We start from the raw sequence: 19,114 nt of genomic DNA, 5'->3' as shown, positions 1-19,114 counted from the left end.
GTTTCTGGTTTTTCTTTTCCCATACTTTTAAGTCTTAAACTTAATGTCTGTCTAAATCTGTACGTTTCTGATTCTTGCTGTCATTCTAAAACTATTATTTTCTCTGTGCCTCTTGTAATGATTTTTATGAGTTTCCATGATCAGTTTTTGTGATCATTTGGTACCTCTGTGAATGAGTTCTCCGGTGATAGGAAGAGCTAATTTTACAGCATAGTATAAGGAGTTTCAAATGTCTTTTAAAATATTGCTTTCCTTCTTTTCTGATAGATTTGCAAAGTTAAATAGCAAACCATATAGTAGTCATAGGGACTACTATCAGTGAATGAACAGGAAATAATGATTATAAAAATAGCTTATTTGTGAGAGAAGCATATCATGAAAAAGAGAACTTCAAAAATAAGTACAAGATTGAATTACCAAAGTCCCTTCCAGAAAAAAAACAAACAAACAAGAAAACAAGATCACATCTTGACTGAGACCTAGTATTTATGTCCAAGAGGTCAGCTGTCTTGCTCCAGTGCCTCAGTGTCCTGTATTTTATAGAAAGAACAGACATTAATTCTTATGATGTACTGAGAGCTGTTAAAGAAAATGTTAATTGAAACTAAAGCAGAAGCATAAATATAAATAAGAAGAGTAGACAAATCTATAGCTTATGGTATATGAACTGTAACTACTCTGTTACAGCATACCAATTAGCTGACTACAGACTCAGGCAAAACTGACTTAGGAGGATGTGATATTGTGTAAGAAGATGACTACTTGGGAACTGCTTAGTAAGGAAACAGTAAACAAAAAAAGATTGACAAAAAATACCAAGACCTCAGACTTCAGTGTTGCTATTGGTTCAGAGTTACTGTGTGTGGCATAGGGAACTTAGATTGTAAGAGTATCATTGCCCAGGGATTTGTTTTGTTTGGAGTCTCCCTTTGGAGGCATACAGCTGAAGCTGTAGTACTATCAATAAAAAGTACTTATAGAAAGGAAACTATCTTTCCACTTAGGCAGAAACTTGGAGTGAAACCCTGTTATGATGGCTGGCATGTGTAATTTCCATAACAGAGCTTAACTCATTAGTTATTATAAAGCATATAGGGCTTTACATAAAAGGTATTACTGAGGTGCAAGGGCATTATTATAATATAAAAAGAATAAAGTGTGAAACATAAAACACTTCAAGCACAGAAAAGAATGGGAAGTTTATAGAATGAGGCTGAAGGAATGGAAAAACAGTGTTAAAGAAATGTGTAGCCAAGAATGAAATAACATTACTGCAGAAATACTAAAGAGAAAGGAAGTCTGTTGGAGTGAGTAACCTTTAACAGATAAGTAGGGATAATTTATTGGTAGAGGTGATTGTCACTGCAGGACATTTACATGAACATGTTGCTTCAGCATTCTCAAATGAGGAAAAAAAAGGTGAAGAGAAAACTACCTACAGGGAAATAGTTATACCAAATAAGAACAAGAGGAAAAGATTGAAGGAGTATAGCATTGCATGACTTAAAAAAAAAATGTTGAGGAAGAGAAACTTAGTTAAGAAAGACATTAAAATCATAGAATCATAGATTTTTTTGTTTGGCTGGAAAAGATCTTTAAGATCAAGTCCAACCATTTCTAGTTCTACCAAGTATGATGCTAAACCATGTTCCTTAGAACCTCATCTATGTATCTTTTAAACATCCCCAGAGATAGGGATTCAACCATCTCTCTGAGCAGACTATTCCAGTGGTTGACAACTCCTTCAGTCAAGAAATTCCTTCTGATATCCAGTCGAAACCTCCCATGGTGCAACCTGAGGCCATTTCCTCTTGTTCAATCAGTTATTACTAGGGAAATGAGACCAATGCCCACCTCACTGCAAACTTCTCTGGACCTGCCCCAGTACCTCAATGTCTCTCTTTTAGTTAGAGCCCCAAAACTGAACACATTACTCAAGATGTGGCCTCCAAAGTGCTGAGTAAAGAGGAGATGATCACTTTTCTATTCCTGTTTGTCACAGGCCAGGATACCATTTGCCTTCTTGGCCACCTGAGCACACTGTTGACTCACCTTCAGCTAATTAATACCCCCAGAAATTCCATTGCTTAGGAGCTTTCCAGCCACTCTGCCCCAAGTCTGTATTGTTGCATGGGATTGTTGTGACCAAAGTGCAGAACCCAGCACATGGCCTTGATGAATCTCTTACAGTTGCCCTGAGCCCAACCATCCAGCCTATCCAGGTCCCTCTTTAGAGTCTTTCTACCTTTAAACAGATCAATGCTCCCTCCCATCTGGTGTTGTGGCCAGTGGTGTTCCCCAGGGATCACTGCCGGGTCAAGTTCTGTTCAGTATCTTCATCAATGAGCTAGATGAGGGAATTGAGTGTACCCTCAGCATATTTGCTGATAATGCAAATCTGGGAGAGGTGGCTAACAGCCCATCAGGCTGTGCTGCCATCCATTGAGATGTGGACAAGCTGGAGAGCTGGTCAAAGGAAAATTTCATCAAGTTCAGTAAGGACAAGTGAAGAGTCCTTCTGAGGAGGAATGACACCGGGCACCAGTATAAACTAGGAGTTGTCCTTCTTGAAAGCAGCTCCATGGAGAAAGACCTTGGAGTCCTAGTGGACAGCAATTTATCCATGGGAGAGCAATGTGCCTTTTGTGGCCAAGAGAGCAAATGACATCCTGAGGTCCATCAAGAAAGGTGTGAACAGGAGATCTAGGGATCTGTCCTTCTACTCTGCCTTGTTGAAATCACACCTTGACTACTGTGTCCAGTTCTGGATTCCCCAATTTAAGAAAGAAAGGGATCTGCTGGTGAGAGTCCAACAGAGAGCTACAAGGATGATTAGGGGATTTGAACATCTCTCCAATGAAGAAAGGCTAAGAGAGGTGGGGCTGTTTTGTCTTGAGAAAAGAAGACTGAGAGGAGTGGGTGTCAGGATTAAAGTGATGGTTTCTCTTTGGTGGTGCCCAGTGATAAGACAATGAATAACAGGTACAAGGTGGAACACAGGAGGTTTCACTTCAGGATGTGGAGACACTTCTTTACAGAGAGTGTGATGAAGGACCTGAACAGGCTGCCCAGAAAGGTTGTGAAGTCTCCTTCCCTTGAGACTTTTAAAACTTGGATGCATTCCTATGTGGCCTGCCCTAGGTGATCTTGGTTTGGCAGGGGAGTTTGAACTGGCTGATCTCTGGAGGTCTCTTCTAACCCCTAACATTCTGTGATTTTGTGTTAAGAGTTAACACAATGTTAGAATGAAGATAAAGTTGCTTAAAACTATCTTTTGAAATAAAATAGTAAATTAACTTTTGAGCTTGAATCTTATAGATCACTTAAATTTAAATAACTTTACAATCATTTCAGTAGCATTTACACAAAAAAATTTCCTTTTATATAATGCTAAAAAGATACAATCACTATTAAGCAATATAGATATCAATAGAACATAAACAAGAAATATGCAACCAAACCAAAACATTTCTTTTATCCAATATCCAAAATAGAGTCATCTTTGGCAAACTGGTCTTCTTACAATCCACCTGGATTTTGACTGGCCAGGTTTAATTTGTTTAATATAAACTAGATCAGTTTTGAAGGTAGTATGGATTGCAAGGTATAAGCATCTTAAAGCACCCCATTTATTGTCTTTCAGCAGTGTAATTATGGATTATGGACAGATATCTATTCCTAAAGGGTCAAAGAGGGGAGTTTTCTGAGTGATAAAGTCAATCTAAATATATATCAGATGCAGTTAATTTACAATTCATTCTCTATAAAGGAACTTTTCTTTCTAGTCAGTTGCAGTTATTAAACCTTTGAGTCTTTGTATACTGGTATATTTGGTATATGCTAAGGGAAGTAATCTGTCTAGATTATGACATACTGTGTTTAATTTTTAGATTCTGTGCCTATATCTAACCTAATTCTTTTTAACTTGTTTGATTCGGGGAGTTTTGTTTGTTTGTTATTGGGGGGTTTGTTTGTTTGTTTTTATTTTTCCCAAATTTCAGAAACTAACAAAAAAATAAAAAAAGGAAAGTAAAAAGTCATTACTTTAAAACCCTTAAATTTGTGTGTAGATTTTTGCCTGATTTCAAGAACTAGTGATGAAATGATTGAACAAAACATAAGTACTTAAGTAGTTGTTTCATTGTCTATTATCAGTCTGTTTAATTTAGCAGAGTACATAAGCACAGAAGTTTGAGAAAGAGATGCTCAGAGGTTTAATTTGTTTAAAATTTTATAATCTGTCACATTATCACAGTTAACAGAATCCCTGAAACTACTGATGAAGAGAAACTATTAGACTATTTCCGTAGTTTTCCTGCCAAAGCAGGAGTACTTTCTAGAGTGTTGCTTACAACACATTATTTTTAATGGGGTTTAAAATGCATTATAAATTGTAAACATGTTTCAAGCTCTCAGGAAGCTAATGAGCAGAATTTCATAATCCTACATCTGCAAGAGCCATTCAGATGTAAGCCCCTGACTTTGAAAATAAATATTAATGAACTGAGTCAGTTTCTATGTAGTGAGTTAAGTCATTCAGTAAGATCAGCTGATGACAACCCATATCCATTAGGTTTAGTGCTGAGTAGTATCTAAGAAACACTCATCTCAGCTTTTCTTGGGATTTTTGTTTACAGTTAAAACATTGAAAGTTCAAAATAAAAGATGTGGCTCCTCTATTGTAAATTATGATGCATTTATGATCTGAGTTGGGACAGTGCACTTTCAAGAGAGAAACAATTAAGAAATTAAAAGAAACAGGTGAGGAATTATGCAAATTCTGTAATGAATTCTCATTAAGTAAGTGGTAGAGGTGATGTGTACCCAAGGAAATGAGGACCATTTTTATCTTGGATGCAGCCAGGATTGGAAAATCATGAGATGCTTTATCTGCTGTGTACTAGGCAGCTTCATATTTTGGAATTAATCACAGTTTGATAGAGGTTGAACTGGATGTTTGGAAGTCATAGATGAGTCTACAGAGAGTTGTTGGGAGTGGTCATAAATTGTGACTTTTGCTTAAACTTCTAGTCTCAAAATCATGTGGACACCATGAAGTTGTATTCCAAAGACAGTTCATTCCAAATACAGCTTAGAAAATACAAAGACTTTGGAATGGTGTGCATAGATACATATCCTCATTTGGATACTGCCTGTCAATAGCCCCTACTTACCAAGAATGTACCATATAGCATTTCAATGTTCCTTTGTTTCACTAATTCTCTCCTGCTAGCTGTTTCTAGAGCATATGTCATGAGTATTTAAAAAGTGGGAATGTACATAACTTTATCTCAGTGATAGAGGGGAACGAAGATGCTCCCCAGTCCTCCAGTCTAGCTAGGCAAGGTGGGATTATTGTGCAAATATATGTTGAAACATCTTACAAGCTCAATGCACAATAAAAATAGCAGAGCAATGATTAAATAGAAAGAAAGAAGGGGGAAAAAAAAGGAGGGGGGGAGGGCAAAGATATAGCAATAGCCTTAGGAGACATAATTTAAAATAGCAAGAAGAATATATATATTATACAGTGTAGAACATTAAATACCTTTATGAGCAGAACAGACTGTTCAAGAACATGAGTAAAAGAACTTTAACACTTGTTTAAGTTTTTGACACAGAGTGGAAACACAGCAGGGAAATGAAATGTTAACACCCTGACTGTATCCTTTACTTATATCAATACATATTCATGGATTTCTCAAGCTCTGTCCCCCTATAAGTCACTCACTTGCTTAGGTTTACATAGCAAGGCATTGTACAAATTCAATGCAAGAACAAATATGCTTACATATTAATGAATACAAATGTTTAATGGCATATGGTCTCAGTCTGAAAAGCGGGCAGGGATTCTGAGGATTTACTCTTTTCACATTCAAGAAAGCACCAATAATTTTACAGTGAAGAGTTCATTAGAAATGCATTAGATTAGATTAGATTAACACAAAACTGTACAAATAACTACATGCTCTGTAAAAAGCTTGGCACCATTATGCTCAATAGTGGCAAATGAACAGCTAGAAAAGCAGAAAGATGTACAGCAGCTTCATAAGTCTCACAGTATCTCAGCAGTTGCAGTAGCTACGCAGTTTCATAAACTCAGTTCAATTTCTTTGGGAAAGATGAAAAAATACCATGTTGTAACATGTAACCCATAAGTTACTCCCCGCTACACCCCCAACAAACCGAGCAGCAGTTCTTATTATAAATACATTTGTGTTACACAATTTTTTCTTGACCCCACTTCTTTCCAAATGTCCCTGGTCTCCCTACTCCAGATTCTTTATGAGTCATCCAGTAATGTGATTTGCCTGCAGTTATTCCAAGGAACACTTTTAACAGGCAGGAATTATCTGAGGTGCTTATGATGGATACAGTCTCTGTAAGATAAAGAACTGCTGAGGTCTCATTACCAGTAGATTCACATTTCCTTAATGGTTAACTGATAGCTGGGACAAACGAACATTTTCTGCTGTTTCTGCATGTATTTTGTAATCTTCCCCAGAGTACTTTGGTGCTGTTTCTATTAGTAGCAGACTTCCTTTGATGTTACACAAAATACCTTGTTAGCATTTGGGCTAATAAAAGCTATTAGCAGTGAACTAAGTTGTGTTTACTCTGATGCCTATATTTATGAATGTTCAGTAAGATCAGACAGTGTATTAATAATCATTAGCAGAAGATGCCTAAAACCATGCCTTTTGGAAAGCTACTTTGAGTCATAATCATTCATTTATCCATTCTTCATATGTGAAGACCTACTATCTATCAGAGCTTTTTTTTCCCCTTGTGTTCTTAGTCTATACAGATTCTGGGGAAAGTGCCTTCACCTGAACTATGCAAGTGGCTTATTTTTTAAATCACCACAAATAATTGATATTTATACCTATGCCCTGCTGGACTCCATTACCACAAGGGGGCAGAACAAACATTAATGACAGAGATTACTCCAATCTTACTCTTTCAAGACACTTCAAAAGTTCATTCTGTAAGCATAGCATCATATTTCTCTTCCAGCTGCATAAAAACGTATTTGCTGGAGACATTTTTCCAATCAATTTTTATAACCTTATATTTAATAATTTCAATAGAAATTATCTTAATTTCCAGAAACCTTCACAGCACCACTTTGAAACCACAGGTGATCAAAGATTTCCCCCCTTTCCCCTCTTTGCACAAGTGGAAGCATTTTAGATTCAGATTTTCTATTTAAAAAGTCACATTATAAGACAGTCTTAAATTTATGCCTTAAAGTTTTCTTTTCATTCTAAAAGTGATTCAGAATGGGATTGTGCCAGTACTTTAATCCTGGCAAGGCAAATAAGATATTGTATATTAGGTATATTAATTGTTCAGGAGCTAGTGTGGTCTTTTTACTGATCATAAAATGTGCTTCTTAAAGGAAGTCAAACAATCATTTAATTTTATTTCATACATTACTCACTGACTTTATCATAAACCTAAAGACTAAGATATCTGGTACAATACTGAATTATGTGCTCACAGTCTGTATTACATAAGAAAAAAATACATGACATGCTGAAAGGCTGGCATTTAAAGTGTTGCTTAAGTAGGCTGTGTATTTCAGCACTCACAGTTCCTTACCAATAAAATACAACACAGAAGAGAGGGAGAGTGAATGGACCAGACATAATCTGCATCCAAACAGTAGCAAGTTCTGTTTGCAAACAGAATCTGTTTTGAAGCAGTTGGAGATTATTTTCATAGCAATGTTAGCAGACCAATTTATTGCTTGCATTCATAGTTCTCAGCTTGCCAAACAATCAAGTGGTAGCCAGACTGAGCTGTGTGCCACCTTCACTCTGGCTCCCAGGAAAATGCTATGCTGCAGGCTTATATGGAGTTTTAATAAGCTGAAGACACTTGGGAGCATCTGATGCATGGCAGGAAACTAATGTGTGTATTAATGCAGATACACATATGTACATGTAGAGGGTGTATTAAAATTATACAATGTAGTAAAATTATACAATGTTTCACCTGTTCTGTTTCTGATGGAAATGAACTGCATACAATACAGTTCAGCTAATGGTCAAACAGACCATGGTGTAACGGTCTGCTAGACAGGCTGAAAATTGCTCTGTTCAAAGGCAAAGAATTAATTTCCTTATCTCCATGTTATACAAGCAATAGCCTCAATTTCAGGGCATTCTGTGGTATTTTGAGAGGATGGTCTGTGGTATTTTGAGAGGATGATGCTGCCTATATCAAGGTGGAATAAACTTCTCAAGTTACTGGCTCTTTTGATGGACTGCAGAGCACACAACATCACAGAGACTGGGATTAAAATTCAAGATGAGCTTGGAAAAATGATGAAGTGGTCTGTAAAAGAGAAAAAAAATGAAGCCTCCCCCCCCCCACAAAGTTTCATTGTTCAACTGAAAAGATGTGGTCATTGAGTACAGAATGTCAGCTACTACATTTTTAGGAGGGAAACTAAGGATTTATAGTTACAACCAGTCATCAATAATCAAAGGCTTCTTGGGAAAAGGCAAAGTAGTGTCAGGGAAAAGGATAACAGGCTATCAGATATGTAAACTCCTCTTAATATTACTTAAATTTGACTCAGAGAATGAAGTAGATAAAAATCTTGTGGGTTTTTGGCTTCCAAAGACCAAGAAAAAGTGGACACACTAGAATGAATTAGAGGAAACCAGTAAGTATAGTGTACTGAAATGGGGTTCTTTAACTATCAGGAGGAAAACATAGAGAGGAAATACCTGTTTTCAAATGTGTAAAGGTTTCTTCCACCAACAAGGGAATGCTTGGTTCTTTGTGTCCATAATAAAGAAATTACAACCAAAAAAAGATTGTAGATGCCAGGAAAAAAACAGTATTGGATAATAAAGCACTGGATATTTGCTCAGATAGAATGTAAAATCTTTACATCATTGAAGATTTTCCTGAACAGGCTGAATAAACTCCTGCTTCATATCTAGGAAGGACAGGAAGCTGGCAGCAGTAAGAGTCCTTTTGGGATTCTTAGCCCTTCTATTTTCTATGATCCAGACATGTCCCTTTCTTAACATACTATTTACTTCCAAAAGCAATTCAGAATGGAACAAAGCAGAAAGCAGCTCAATAATTTGTCATATTTTCCCAAGGAAACTTCATTGGAACAGTTGTACAGTCTGGATTTTATTTTAGCTGTGCATCTAATTTATTGAAGTGCTGCCTTATAGATTCATTGCAGTGAATTATGGTATGTAAATCTACCTCCTCAATGATCACCTTTCAGAGTGCCATCAAAACAGTGCCTCTGCATGTGTTCACATCGATATTATGTTGTTTGTGCACTCCATTTGAAAATGTAAAATATATTCAACCCTGTGGTCGCATTCTCTAAGCGTAACACGAAACAGCTTTTAAGAGGCAGCTCTGTTTGCATCAGGTTTAAAAGTTGTTTCCTAAACTACATATTAAAAAACTTGCCTCCGGATTGTTCTCTGCTATTGTGCCCTCTTCAAATGCTTTGCTGCAGGTAGTTCATGCTCCATAATCTATTGCTTTCTTAAACTCATCCCCAGAAGATCCCTGACATAAGCCAATAAGCTATTCAATCAATCTAAAAAGCAAGAAAGATACATCTGTATGTCTCCCAGTGTCCTAGGGTACCTTAAATTCCTTTCTTCTCCCCCCACACCCCTACCCCACAGGTTTGCATGGGAGGCGGCGGCACAAAAACTTGCGGGCCTGAGGGCAGACCAGCAGAGGGCGCCGCTGCGCAGGCGGGCGGCCCCGGCTGGAAGCCGGCGCTGGAAGCGGGCTGGTGCCTGGCTGCGCTTTCGCACCCGGCATGAATGGTAACTGGACGCTTTGTCTAGGAAAGGATGAACAGGGCAAGGGAGAAGGCGAAAAGATTCCCGCCTTGACAGGTCCCCATCTTGAGAGAGCTCCTGATAGAGTGCCCGACAGGACAGGTTCCTGCCGTGACTGGACCGTCCCCGCTTTTGGACAGCGCCTACCTTTTTGCACGGCTTCTGGTTTTACCCTGTGCCTGCTGTTGGGCGGTCGCCGCTTTTGCACCCTTCTGTGCAAACCTACAGGCTTGGCAAGCCCTGGGGTCCTTTGAGGGAGAGACGGGAGTACCTAGACCGGCCCCTCTCGGGCTGCCTCCCAGGCTGGGGGATGCTAGTAGTTTTGGCTCTCCCCAAACACCTGCCCCGTGTGGGATAGAAAGAGAAGAATTCTCAAAGGGAGCGCAGGGATGATGCTGCTAGGAATTTGGAAATGGCTTAGGACACTATCATTGCAAGACGTCAGTCTGGCTTTTGGAGAAGAGCTGAGTGGCCTGGTGTGAGGACAAGACTCCTGCACCTCCAGCAGTTCAGGTATGCAGGCTGTATATATAACATGCCTCTTAGGGATCCTTCTGAAGCTCCCACACCAGTAAGGGCCAAGGTGTCTTCAGTCAAACAGCAAAACCTGGCAGGATGGCAGATTAACCCTTGCTGGTTTTCAGCTGTAACCTGCTACTTCCCCACCACAATTTTTTTTTGCCTCAGTTGTGGTTCAGTTTAATACAGTTTGGCTGACCTGATAAACATCCAGAGTGAATTTAGTGAGCAGATCATTTTTCATACCACAAAAAGTGAGCCAGATATTGACTTAATGGCTTTGGAGAAGCTCGGATGAGTCATTCTTCTGCTAGTTAATTGATATTGCTAGGACATGCTAAATGTATCCCTAAATAGTAAAATAATTTATAGAATGTGCATTTCTGGCTGTTAATTGTGCAGCTGGATAACGGTATTTAACAGCTCATCCAATTCTCTTGAAATCACTAGAAGGTTTTCCACTGACTCAGAGGAAGCTGAAGTAGCTTTTGAGGGACCATTGTCAAAGGCAAGAGGTTATTTGACAGTATAAAAAGATTCAGGATCTTATAAGCAGAAATGTGCTGTATCCTTAGAGATTTTACAGAGCTCTAAGGACAGAAGCATCTTCCTTTATCATCATCCTATTTTTCTAAGAAGGACATAAATCTACTATTTGGTTGGATGTTTAGCTTTCTTTTTTCTTAAGGACTCTGACCTTTTCCAAAATCCTTAAAGCATTTTATACATACAAACTGAGAGTCACAAAACAGCTGACAGTTTAACAGTTTGAGTAAGAGTTGCTTTGGCTCCTAAGACTGGCATGGTATAATGTGCTTTTGATGTATGTCTTCAAAAATGCATGTGTTACAAATATTTACTACAAGCTTTGTTGTGATGGTATCATGTTATCTGTGATGTGTAAACTTTGAGCACTGAAACTCGATAAATATGATAAGCTTGGCATGAAAAACACCAATTAAATTTTCAAGTTTCCCAGATGCAAATAAGTACTTAAGTTGGTTATTCATTAATTACTGGCATGCAGTATTCACTAACCTAGTTCCTTGAGAGAGCAAGAACAATTTCTTTTTTGAATGCTGTTTAAGACAGACATTCTGAATGGCACTAATAATAGAATATATAAATATATATATGTACTGCTCTCATAGTGAGAAAATGGGAGAATAAACATAATCAGCCATTGAAAAAAAAATCTACTTAGAAAATGAGTTAATTATCTTTATCCTATATAGAAAAACTAAATTATTTTGTGGTACCTTATTTTCCATTTTGAAAAGGCATGCAAAAGAAGCAATCCAAAGGGAGAAAGCCTTTTGTGTTAATTATCAGCTCTGGCTTTTTTTTTATGGCTGTCAAAAATTGAGCTAAAAAGATCAGGTGAAGTAAGTATGACTTGCTTTCTTTTTCCTGTTTAGTATTTGATTTCCTGGTGGGTTTTTGGATTTGTTTTCCTCCAATCTGAAGGTCACTATACTTGAGTTCTGATAAACTGCCAAAGGCAGCAGATTCCAGAGGCAGTCCTCTGGCTGGCAAGCTCAAACTGAGACACACATGAATTCTATTCCAGTTTATCTCAGCTGCACTAACAGAGTTGTGGTCTATCCAGAGTTTTAAAGGTCATGAAAACACCTTGACTTGTATTAAGAATGTCAACATGAAGATTTGCCTCAGGGTAAAATATTTAATTGTCTGTGTAACAAGAAGTCATCCATCATTCTACCCATAATAGAGTTTACAGTGTGAAAGTTCAGAAACAGTTGATTGATTTTCAGCAAGAAAATATTAGGAAGACGTGGTCACACGCTCCATTCTCTGATGATGCCAAGAGAATGCAGCAGCAGCAATGCGTACAGTCATATCCTGCAGTTCTTATGAATGAATAAACCACAAAAGCAGCCACAAGAGGAGACTAGACTCCTTTGTGAGCTCCTGACAGAACTTGTCAGAACTGCCTATCTTTCCAAAATCAGACCAAGGAAATATACAGACTTGGACTTACTTATCACCTTCTTTTAAGTAAACAAAGATAACAAGTAACTTTTTCACACATCAGCCTCACTGACTTAAAAAGTGAAGAACTGAAGCTCAGAATTTATGTAATTGCATAGCTCCTTAGTAAGTCTGTTCTTCCCTACAGAAAGTGGTTGGATTGTCATAAACAGACAACATTCCACAGTCTAATTGGAGACAAATTGACAACTTGGCATACCTCTTCAAATGAGTAAATTGCATATGATAATGAATACCCAGTATGAAATTAAGACAGTGGGAATTTGTGTGCATATGCTTTTTTGTTCCTTGATCTGGCTTTACTGAAACAACACAATCCCCAAGCTCTTCACAAAGTTCTCCAGCACCATTCAAGGTGGGTGTCTCAACTTCCTATTGTTACTAAATATTACTTTGATTAAAAAAAAAAGAAAGAAAGAAAAGAAAAAAAAAATGCAGCATCATGCTACATCATTGAAAGAATACATACTTTGAATGATTCAATTCATTTTTGGAGGGATGAGTGTTGCTATAGAAAGTGAGACTTCTGATGAGTGCTTAAAGAATGATTTCATCCATGATTTAGAGAGAAATTCCAAGCACAATTGACAAGACAGCTTTCAGTTCAGTTTCTTAAGGCAATTAAAGTGTATGTTAAAATATAAGCAAATAAAACAAACTTATGAAAGTTCAATAGTGTGTTTGAAGCTTTTATCACACCTGATACATGATTAGTCTGTGTGTCAAAGTCTGAGCAACTGTTATGCAGTCACAGTGTGGACCAGAAGCCAGAGATACAATAAACATCACAACAATATTTTATATAGAATCCACATTTAGCTCAGCTTTGTCCTATTCCTTGTCACAGATATTCAGCTTTTGACAGTGTGCATAGAGAGTAAAAGGCACAATCAAAACCACCATTATCACTATTTGGAACGCTTTCAGTCTACCAAAACCAAAGTACTTAACTTGGGTACTTCAGTTTGCTGTATCTCTGAAGCACTTGGTATAGTGTCTTATGTACTTTATCACAAGGGTATATTTAAAGAGATATTATAGCTAAGATTTTTTTTCCCAATGCTAAATCTGATGGCTGGGTAGATTTACATCTCGTATCTGCGTACAATATTACTAGTTTATTCATTATGACAGTATCTAGGAAAATTATGAACTATTAGCTTCATTTTACAGGTACAGTTAGAGGATGTGGAAGGCTCGGTGAAGTTGGGTGTACACGGCTTTCCAAGTCGATAGGAGCTGTAGTTTTGTTTGCGCAGCACTTCTGATGTTTGATTCATAAACAGAAGTGATGCAGGACAAACCAATTACAAAATTTGTATTAAAAACCCTTAAGCAGAACAGAACACTAAGAAATAAAACTTTGTAGAACTACGTACAGTTTGATGTATTCATGATCTTTATTTCTTGCTATTTGAAAGCCTCTGAGTGAATGGATTACTGCTTGCATAAATGCTTTTTTATAAAAAACACTTGCTTTTAAGTAAAAAATACCTGTACTGGCATACAAAACACACTGTCCCTATCACCATAGGAGTTTGCATTATGCTTTAGTTGTAAAACTTCTTTTCTCAATGAATTAGTAAGCAGAACAACTGACAGTTCATAATCACATGCCAACAGCAAACACCAAAAAGCCAAATGACAGCTCTTCACCTCCTCCTTCTCAGTTACACGCTTCTTAAGCTGACAGTTCCAAAATCATTACATTGTTTAGAAATGATCTGTGAATAGAAGGGCTCTTTACATTGACATTAAATCATCTCTATGACCAGTTCTTCCACATTATTGTTCACATCGGGTCATGGTTCCCTCCATTAGAAACTGAAGTCAAAATACTTAGAACCATATTGCAAAGCATGCTTGCTCATAAACCATAAGGCCTGTTCTTGATATTTGCCTCATGCTTTAGCTATGTATACTTCTAAAGTTAAAAATGTATTCATAGAAGATTTTATCAAAGGGTACTTTTCCCAAAAGCTTTAACATCTTCTATTAACTTCCTATATTTCATTCCTGTTGAGAAGCTTTTCTTCACATCTCAGGCTCAGTGTGTCTGAAAGAGTAGGTACACCTATCTATTTTTAAACAAGCTCAAAGTAGTAAAATATTACACTTTTTATTACAATTAATAAAGTACCTGGGCTAATCACATTTATTTCCTTTGTTTATTGTTAAAATTGCCTCAACACCCTCAAATAAAACCTGCCATTTTAATGCTTTACACAGTTGTCATGGGTTGTATCTGCTACTGATACTTATACCACACTGCATCATGCCAAGTGCTGGCTGGAGCAAAGTATGATGGGGTTTGAAGTTCAGATTGTAACATGAGAGGCTTTCTGTTCTGGTTGCTGCTTTCAGTTTCTGGGTTTGGGGCATGGTTCCTTTCTAATGGGCTAGGTAGGGGGGTGGCAGTTGGGGTAGGTCACTAACTTCTGCTACTGCTTCTGCATTTCACTGCACTTTTCTGCAAATAGAATAAGGTAATTGTGCATTCTATTATCTCATTTTCAGTAAAACTCTTTATCTCAACCAGAGGGTTTTTTTCTTTGTTATTTTCCCTGATGGAATCCTCTCCTGAACATGTAAACCACCTTGTGCATGTGATGATTACATTAAGAAGGTAAGAAGTGTCTGAACAAAGATAAAGTCATCCTGAATGACCCATTTGATCACAGAATCATAGAATCACCACTCTCATGGTATAGAACTTCTTCCTAACATCCAGTCTGAATCTACCCATTTCTACCTTTGTTCCATTCCCTCTAGTCCTATCACTACCTGCCATCCTAAAAAGTCCTTCCTCAGCTCTCTTGTAGGGTCCCTTAAGATATGAAAGGCCACAATAAGGTCACCGTGGAGCCTTCTCCTCTCTGGACTGAATAGGCCTAACTCCCTCAGTCTGTCCTCATAGGAGAGGTGCTTCAGCCCTCTGATCATCCTCATGGCCCTTCTCTGGACATGTTCCAGAACACAACCAGCTTTTTGCAGAAGCAAGTATGGACTTAGCTACCACCTTTAAGGAGCCACTGTACTTAAAGGAAATTGTCCATCTATCATCTTGAAACATATAGATGTTAGGATCAAAGAACCAAGCAGACATCGATATCTGAACAAATTACCTTAAGGCTACCTTTATAATCAGTGGAATGAAGGAGTCTGTCTTACAGCATCATGTTGCATCCCAGAAGCACATGTTTATTCTATGGACATAAGATCAAAGGCAGCTAGCTTCAGAGAGAGATACTTGTAGTTTTATTTAGGCCATCAGTGTTGTGTTCCATCTAGAGAGTGACTGCAAAACACAAAAAGACATTTCTTATACACTTAGTTTTTTTGATTTGTGTTGCCCCTAACGCTGCTGAGCTGTAAGCAAGTAGTATTCTAAACATAAGCAATGAGATACACATCTTTTATTTATTCATTTCAATAGCTGTGTAGTCTTCTGTGATAAACACTGTGCTGAATTACTGTATCGGTCATTGAGATATGCTATTGAAACTGGTCCAATTATGTGTTTAGTACTGCATCTATTTCGTGACTCAGATATTTGATTTTCTTTTCTTCTCATTAAATTGTGTTGTGCTTAGTTGTTTATTTGCCACATTCACATCTTCGTTCCAAGCCTTGTGATTAAAATATTTGGTGGAAAACACATGGAAATATCCAGATATTGAGGAATTCAAACAGAATAGCTAAGCTGTTTAATTCTTAAATTGGTATTTAACAGAGTAGATGAATACATGGTGAGTCATGTGTATTACTGAATAAAGGAAAATAGTCTGAAACACTAGTAAACAGTTACATCATGTTCAATAAGGCTTTTGGGTCTCCTTAGTGAGGCACAATTGAAAAAGTCAATAGACTACACCTGCTAAAGGAAGAATGCTGGACTGGAAAGAATCAGAATCTAATGGGCAATCATACTTCAAAAGCAGAATATGCCTTCTGAAATTTGACATCCATTTGACAGGCAGTAGGCTGGCTTCTTCCAAGCAGTAGGTAGTATGGCTTGAACAGAGGGAAGCCTCCTTTTGTTCATATAGCTACAATAGAGATCATATCCATTGTTCATATACCTAAATGGAAGTTGTTTTGCCATCAGTGCAGATCAGAAAATGTCTGAGAAGGATTTTAGTTCCTAGCTCAACCACATGCCTCCATGACCTTCGTAAGAACTTTTATCTGTACAGAGGAGGGCATATATTCCATCTTCCCAACAAATCAATCCATGACATAACTACTCAGGCAACAACAAATGGACAAATGTGCAGAGGCACAGGCACTACTGGATAAAACAAAGACCAAAATGATAAAAAACAACCTGAGTCTATTGTCATTTGCATGTGGTCTCAATACTCCTTTTATTAAGGTTGTGTGTATAGTTGCTCACAGGCACCTAAAACACTCTAGAGGGGGGGGACAGAAAACAGCTTATGTGATGCACAGTAACAAGTTTTACAAGTTAGGCCCAAATATTTAAGTTAGATGATCCTTCATAGAGATACAAATGGATTTAAAATCACAGGCTCACAGGATGTTAGGGGCTGGAAGGGATCCAAGGAGATGATCGAGTCCAACCTCCCTGCCAGAGCAGGACCACATCAATCTAGCACAGATCACAGAGGAACACATCCAGATAGGCCTTGAAAGTCGCCATAGAAGGAGACTCCACAGCCTCTCTGGGGAGCCTGTTCCAGTGCTCTGTGACCCTTACAGTAGAGATGTTCCCCCTTGTGCTGAGGTGGAACCTCCTGTGCTGCAACTTACACCCATTGTTCCTTGTCCTATCACAGGGAGCAAGTGAGCAGAGCCTGTCCCTTCGCTCAGCCCTCAGATGTTTATAAACATTTATTAAATCCCCTCTCAGTCTTCTCCAGACTAAAAAGCTGAAGGTCTCTCAGCCTCTCCTCATAAGCCATGCCCTCCTGTCCACTAACCATTCTTGTAGCCCTCCACTGGACCCTCTCCATCAGATCCCTGTCCCTCTTAAACTGGGGAGATCAAAACTGAGCATGGTATTCAAGATGAGGTCTGAGCAGGGTAGAGCAGAGGGGAAGGAAAATGTCTCTTGATTTGCTGGACACACTCTTCTTAATATACCCCAAGATTGCATTGGCCTTCTTGGCCACAAGGGCACATTGCTGTGCCATGGTTAACTTGTTATCCACCAGCACTCCCAGGTCCCTCTCCACAGGGCTGCTCTCCAGCAGATCTATAGCAAACAATTACCACCCAGGGGATGTAAACATATGAATTCTACAGTAGCAAAATACTAGCTTTGCAGCTAGAGTTACCTAAGATTAAAAAAAAAATAAATTAAAAAAACATAAATTCATAGGAAGAGAAAAGGTGGAGAGATGCAGCACTGTCAAATGAGGTTAAGTTAATAAAAAGCAAATAAAATCTATATGGTTTAAACAAAGCATAAAGGCATTATTCCTAAAGGGGATCTTTCACACATAAAATTGAATTCATCTTCCAGTTAACTGTATTGTACAGTAGTTTAATAGTTTGATGAAAGATGCATGAATGTAAATCAGCAACGCTGAAGAAAATCAGCAAGTGAGGAAGAAAAAACAATTGCTTCATTTTGAAAATGCATTCAGTCTTCAGTGATTAGATGTTGGCAGGCCTATTTTTCTAGCTTAGCCTAGTTTACCTAAGATGTGGCTGTGGAAAGGAGGAATGGAACAGAAGGATGTTGGTTCTCACCCACCTCCAGTCTTTTTCCAGTGAAAAGCCAGATACATGTAGGCGATGGGTGGGAGGAAACACAAGGAAAAGGACAAACAAGCAGAATTAAGAAACATAACACATTTTTTCTTTCATCTCTTTTCACATTAACTGCTGCTAAGGATAATATATAGCTGGACTCTCCACCTGCACTACACAGATCTACCTATGCTGTAAATAGATTTTGAGTGTTACTAATATGCATTTTTAAACTTAATTCTACCTGTGGCCATTTGAACTGATTTTCTAGCTCAGACATAGGGGAAAGGTGAACATTCAAGAGATAGGCCATATAATGGCAACAATGGATAAGTTAATATAATTTCATTGGAGCATCAAGAGCTTTATGTCTAGAAGCACAGCTTGTTCTTTCCCCCTTGCTGGCTTCTGCTGCTTGAGCTGTGCCTGCCTGCTATCCTCCCCTGCTGCTGTTTTGGCTGCTGCAGCTTTTGCTGCTTCACTGCCACTTGACCCCTTCCCTGTCTTCTTTAAAGGTATTTTATTTTTTTTTCTCTAGTAGTTTATTTCTCTTTATACTGTTATACCTACACTGTAAGAAATACAATTTCATCTTTCCCTGACTTTCAGAAAAAATCTGTGTTGTGGTGAGTTTATTCTACCGGGGGAGGGATCCACCCTAACCCAGGACACTACCTTAAGAGAAGTAAACAAATTCCAAATATATACATATATCCTTTCAGAAATATTTTGCTCCCTCTAATATATCAGTATTTTACTCCCTCTAATATATAAATATTATACACATTTATAAATACACTTACGTATTTGTCATGTGCTTTCAAAATTATCCTTTGCTACTTCTGTTTACAGTGGTGTCATACAAACAGGCAGATACAAAAATTATCATAGAACATTCATAGAATCATAGAATCAACCAGGTTGGAAGAGACCTCCAAGATCATCCAGTCCAACCTAGCACCCAGCCCTAGCCAGTCATCTAGACCATGGCACTAAGTGCCTCATCCAGACTTTTCTAGAACACC

The sequence above is a fragment of the Pogoniulus pusillus genome, chromosome 12, assembly GCF_015220805.1.
Source record: "Pogoniulus pusillus isolate bPogPus1 chromosome 12, bPogPus1.pri, whole genome shotgun sequence".
In the NCBI taxonomy this organism is placed as follows: Eukaryota; Metazoa; Chordata; class Aves; order Piciformes; family Lybiidae; genus Pogoniulus; species Pogoniulus pusillus.
Note: the sequence above shows the minus strand (reverse complement) of the source record.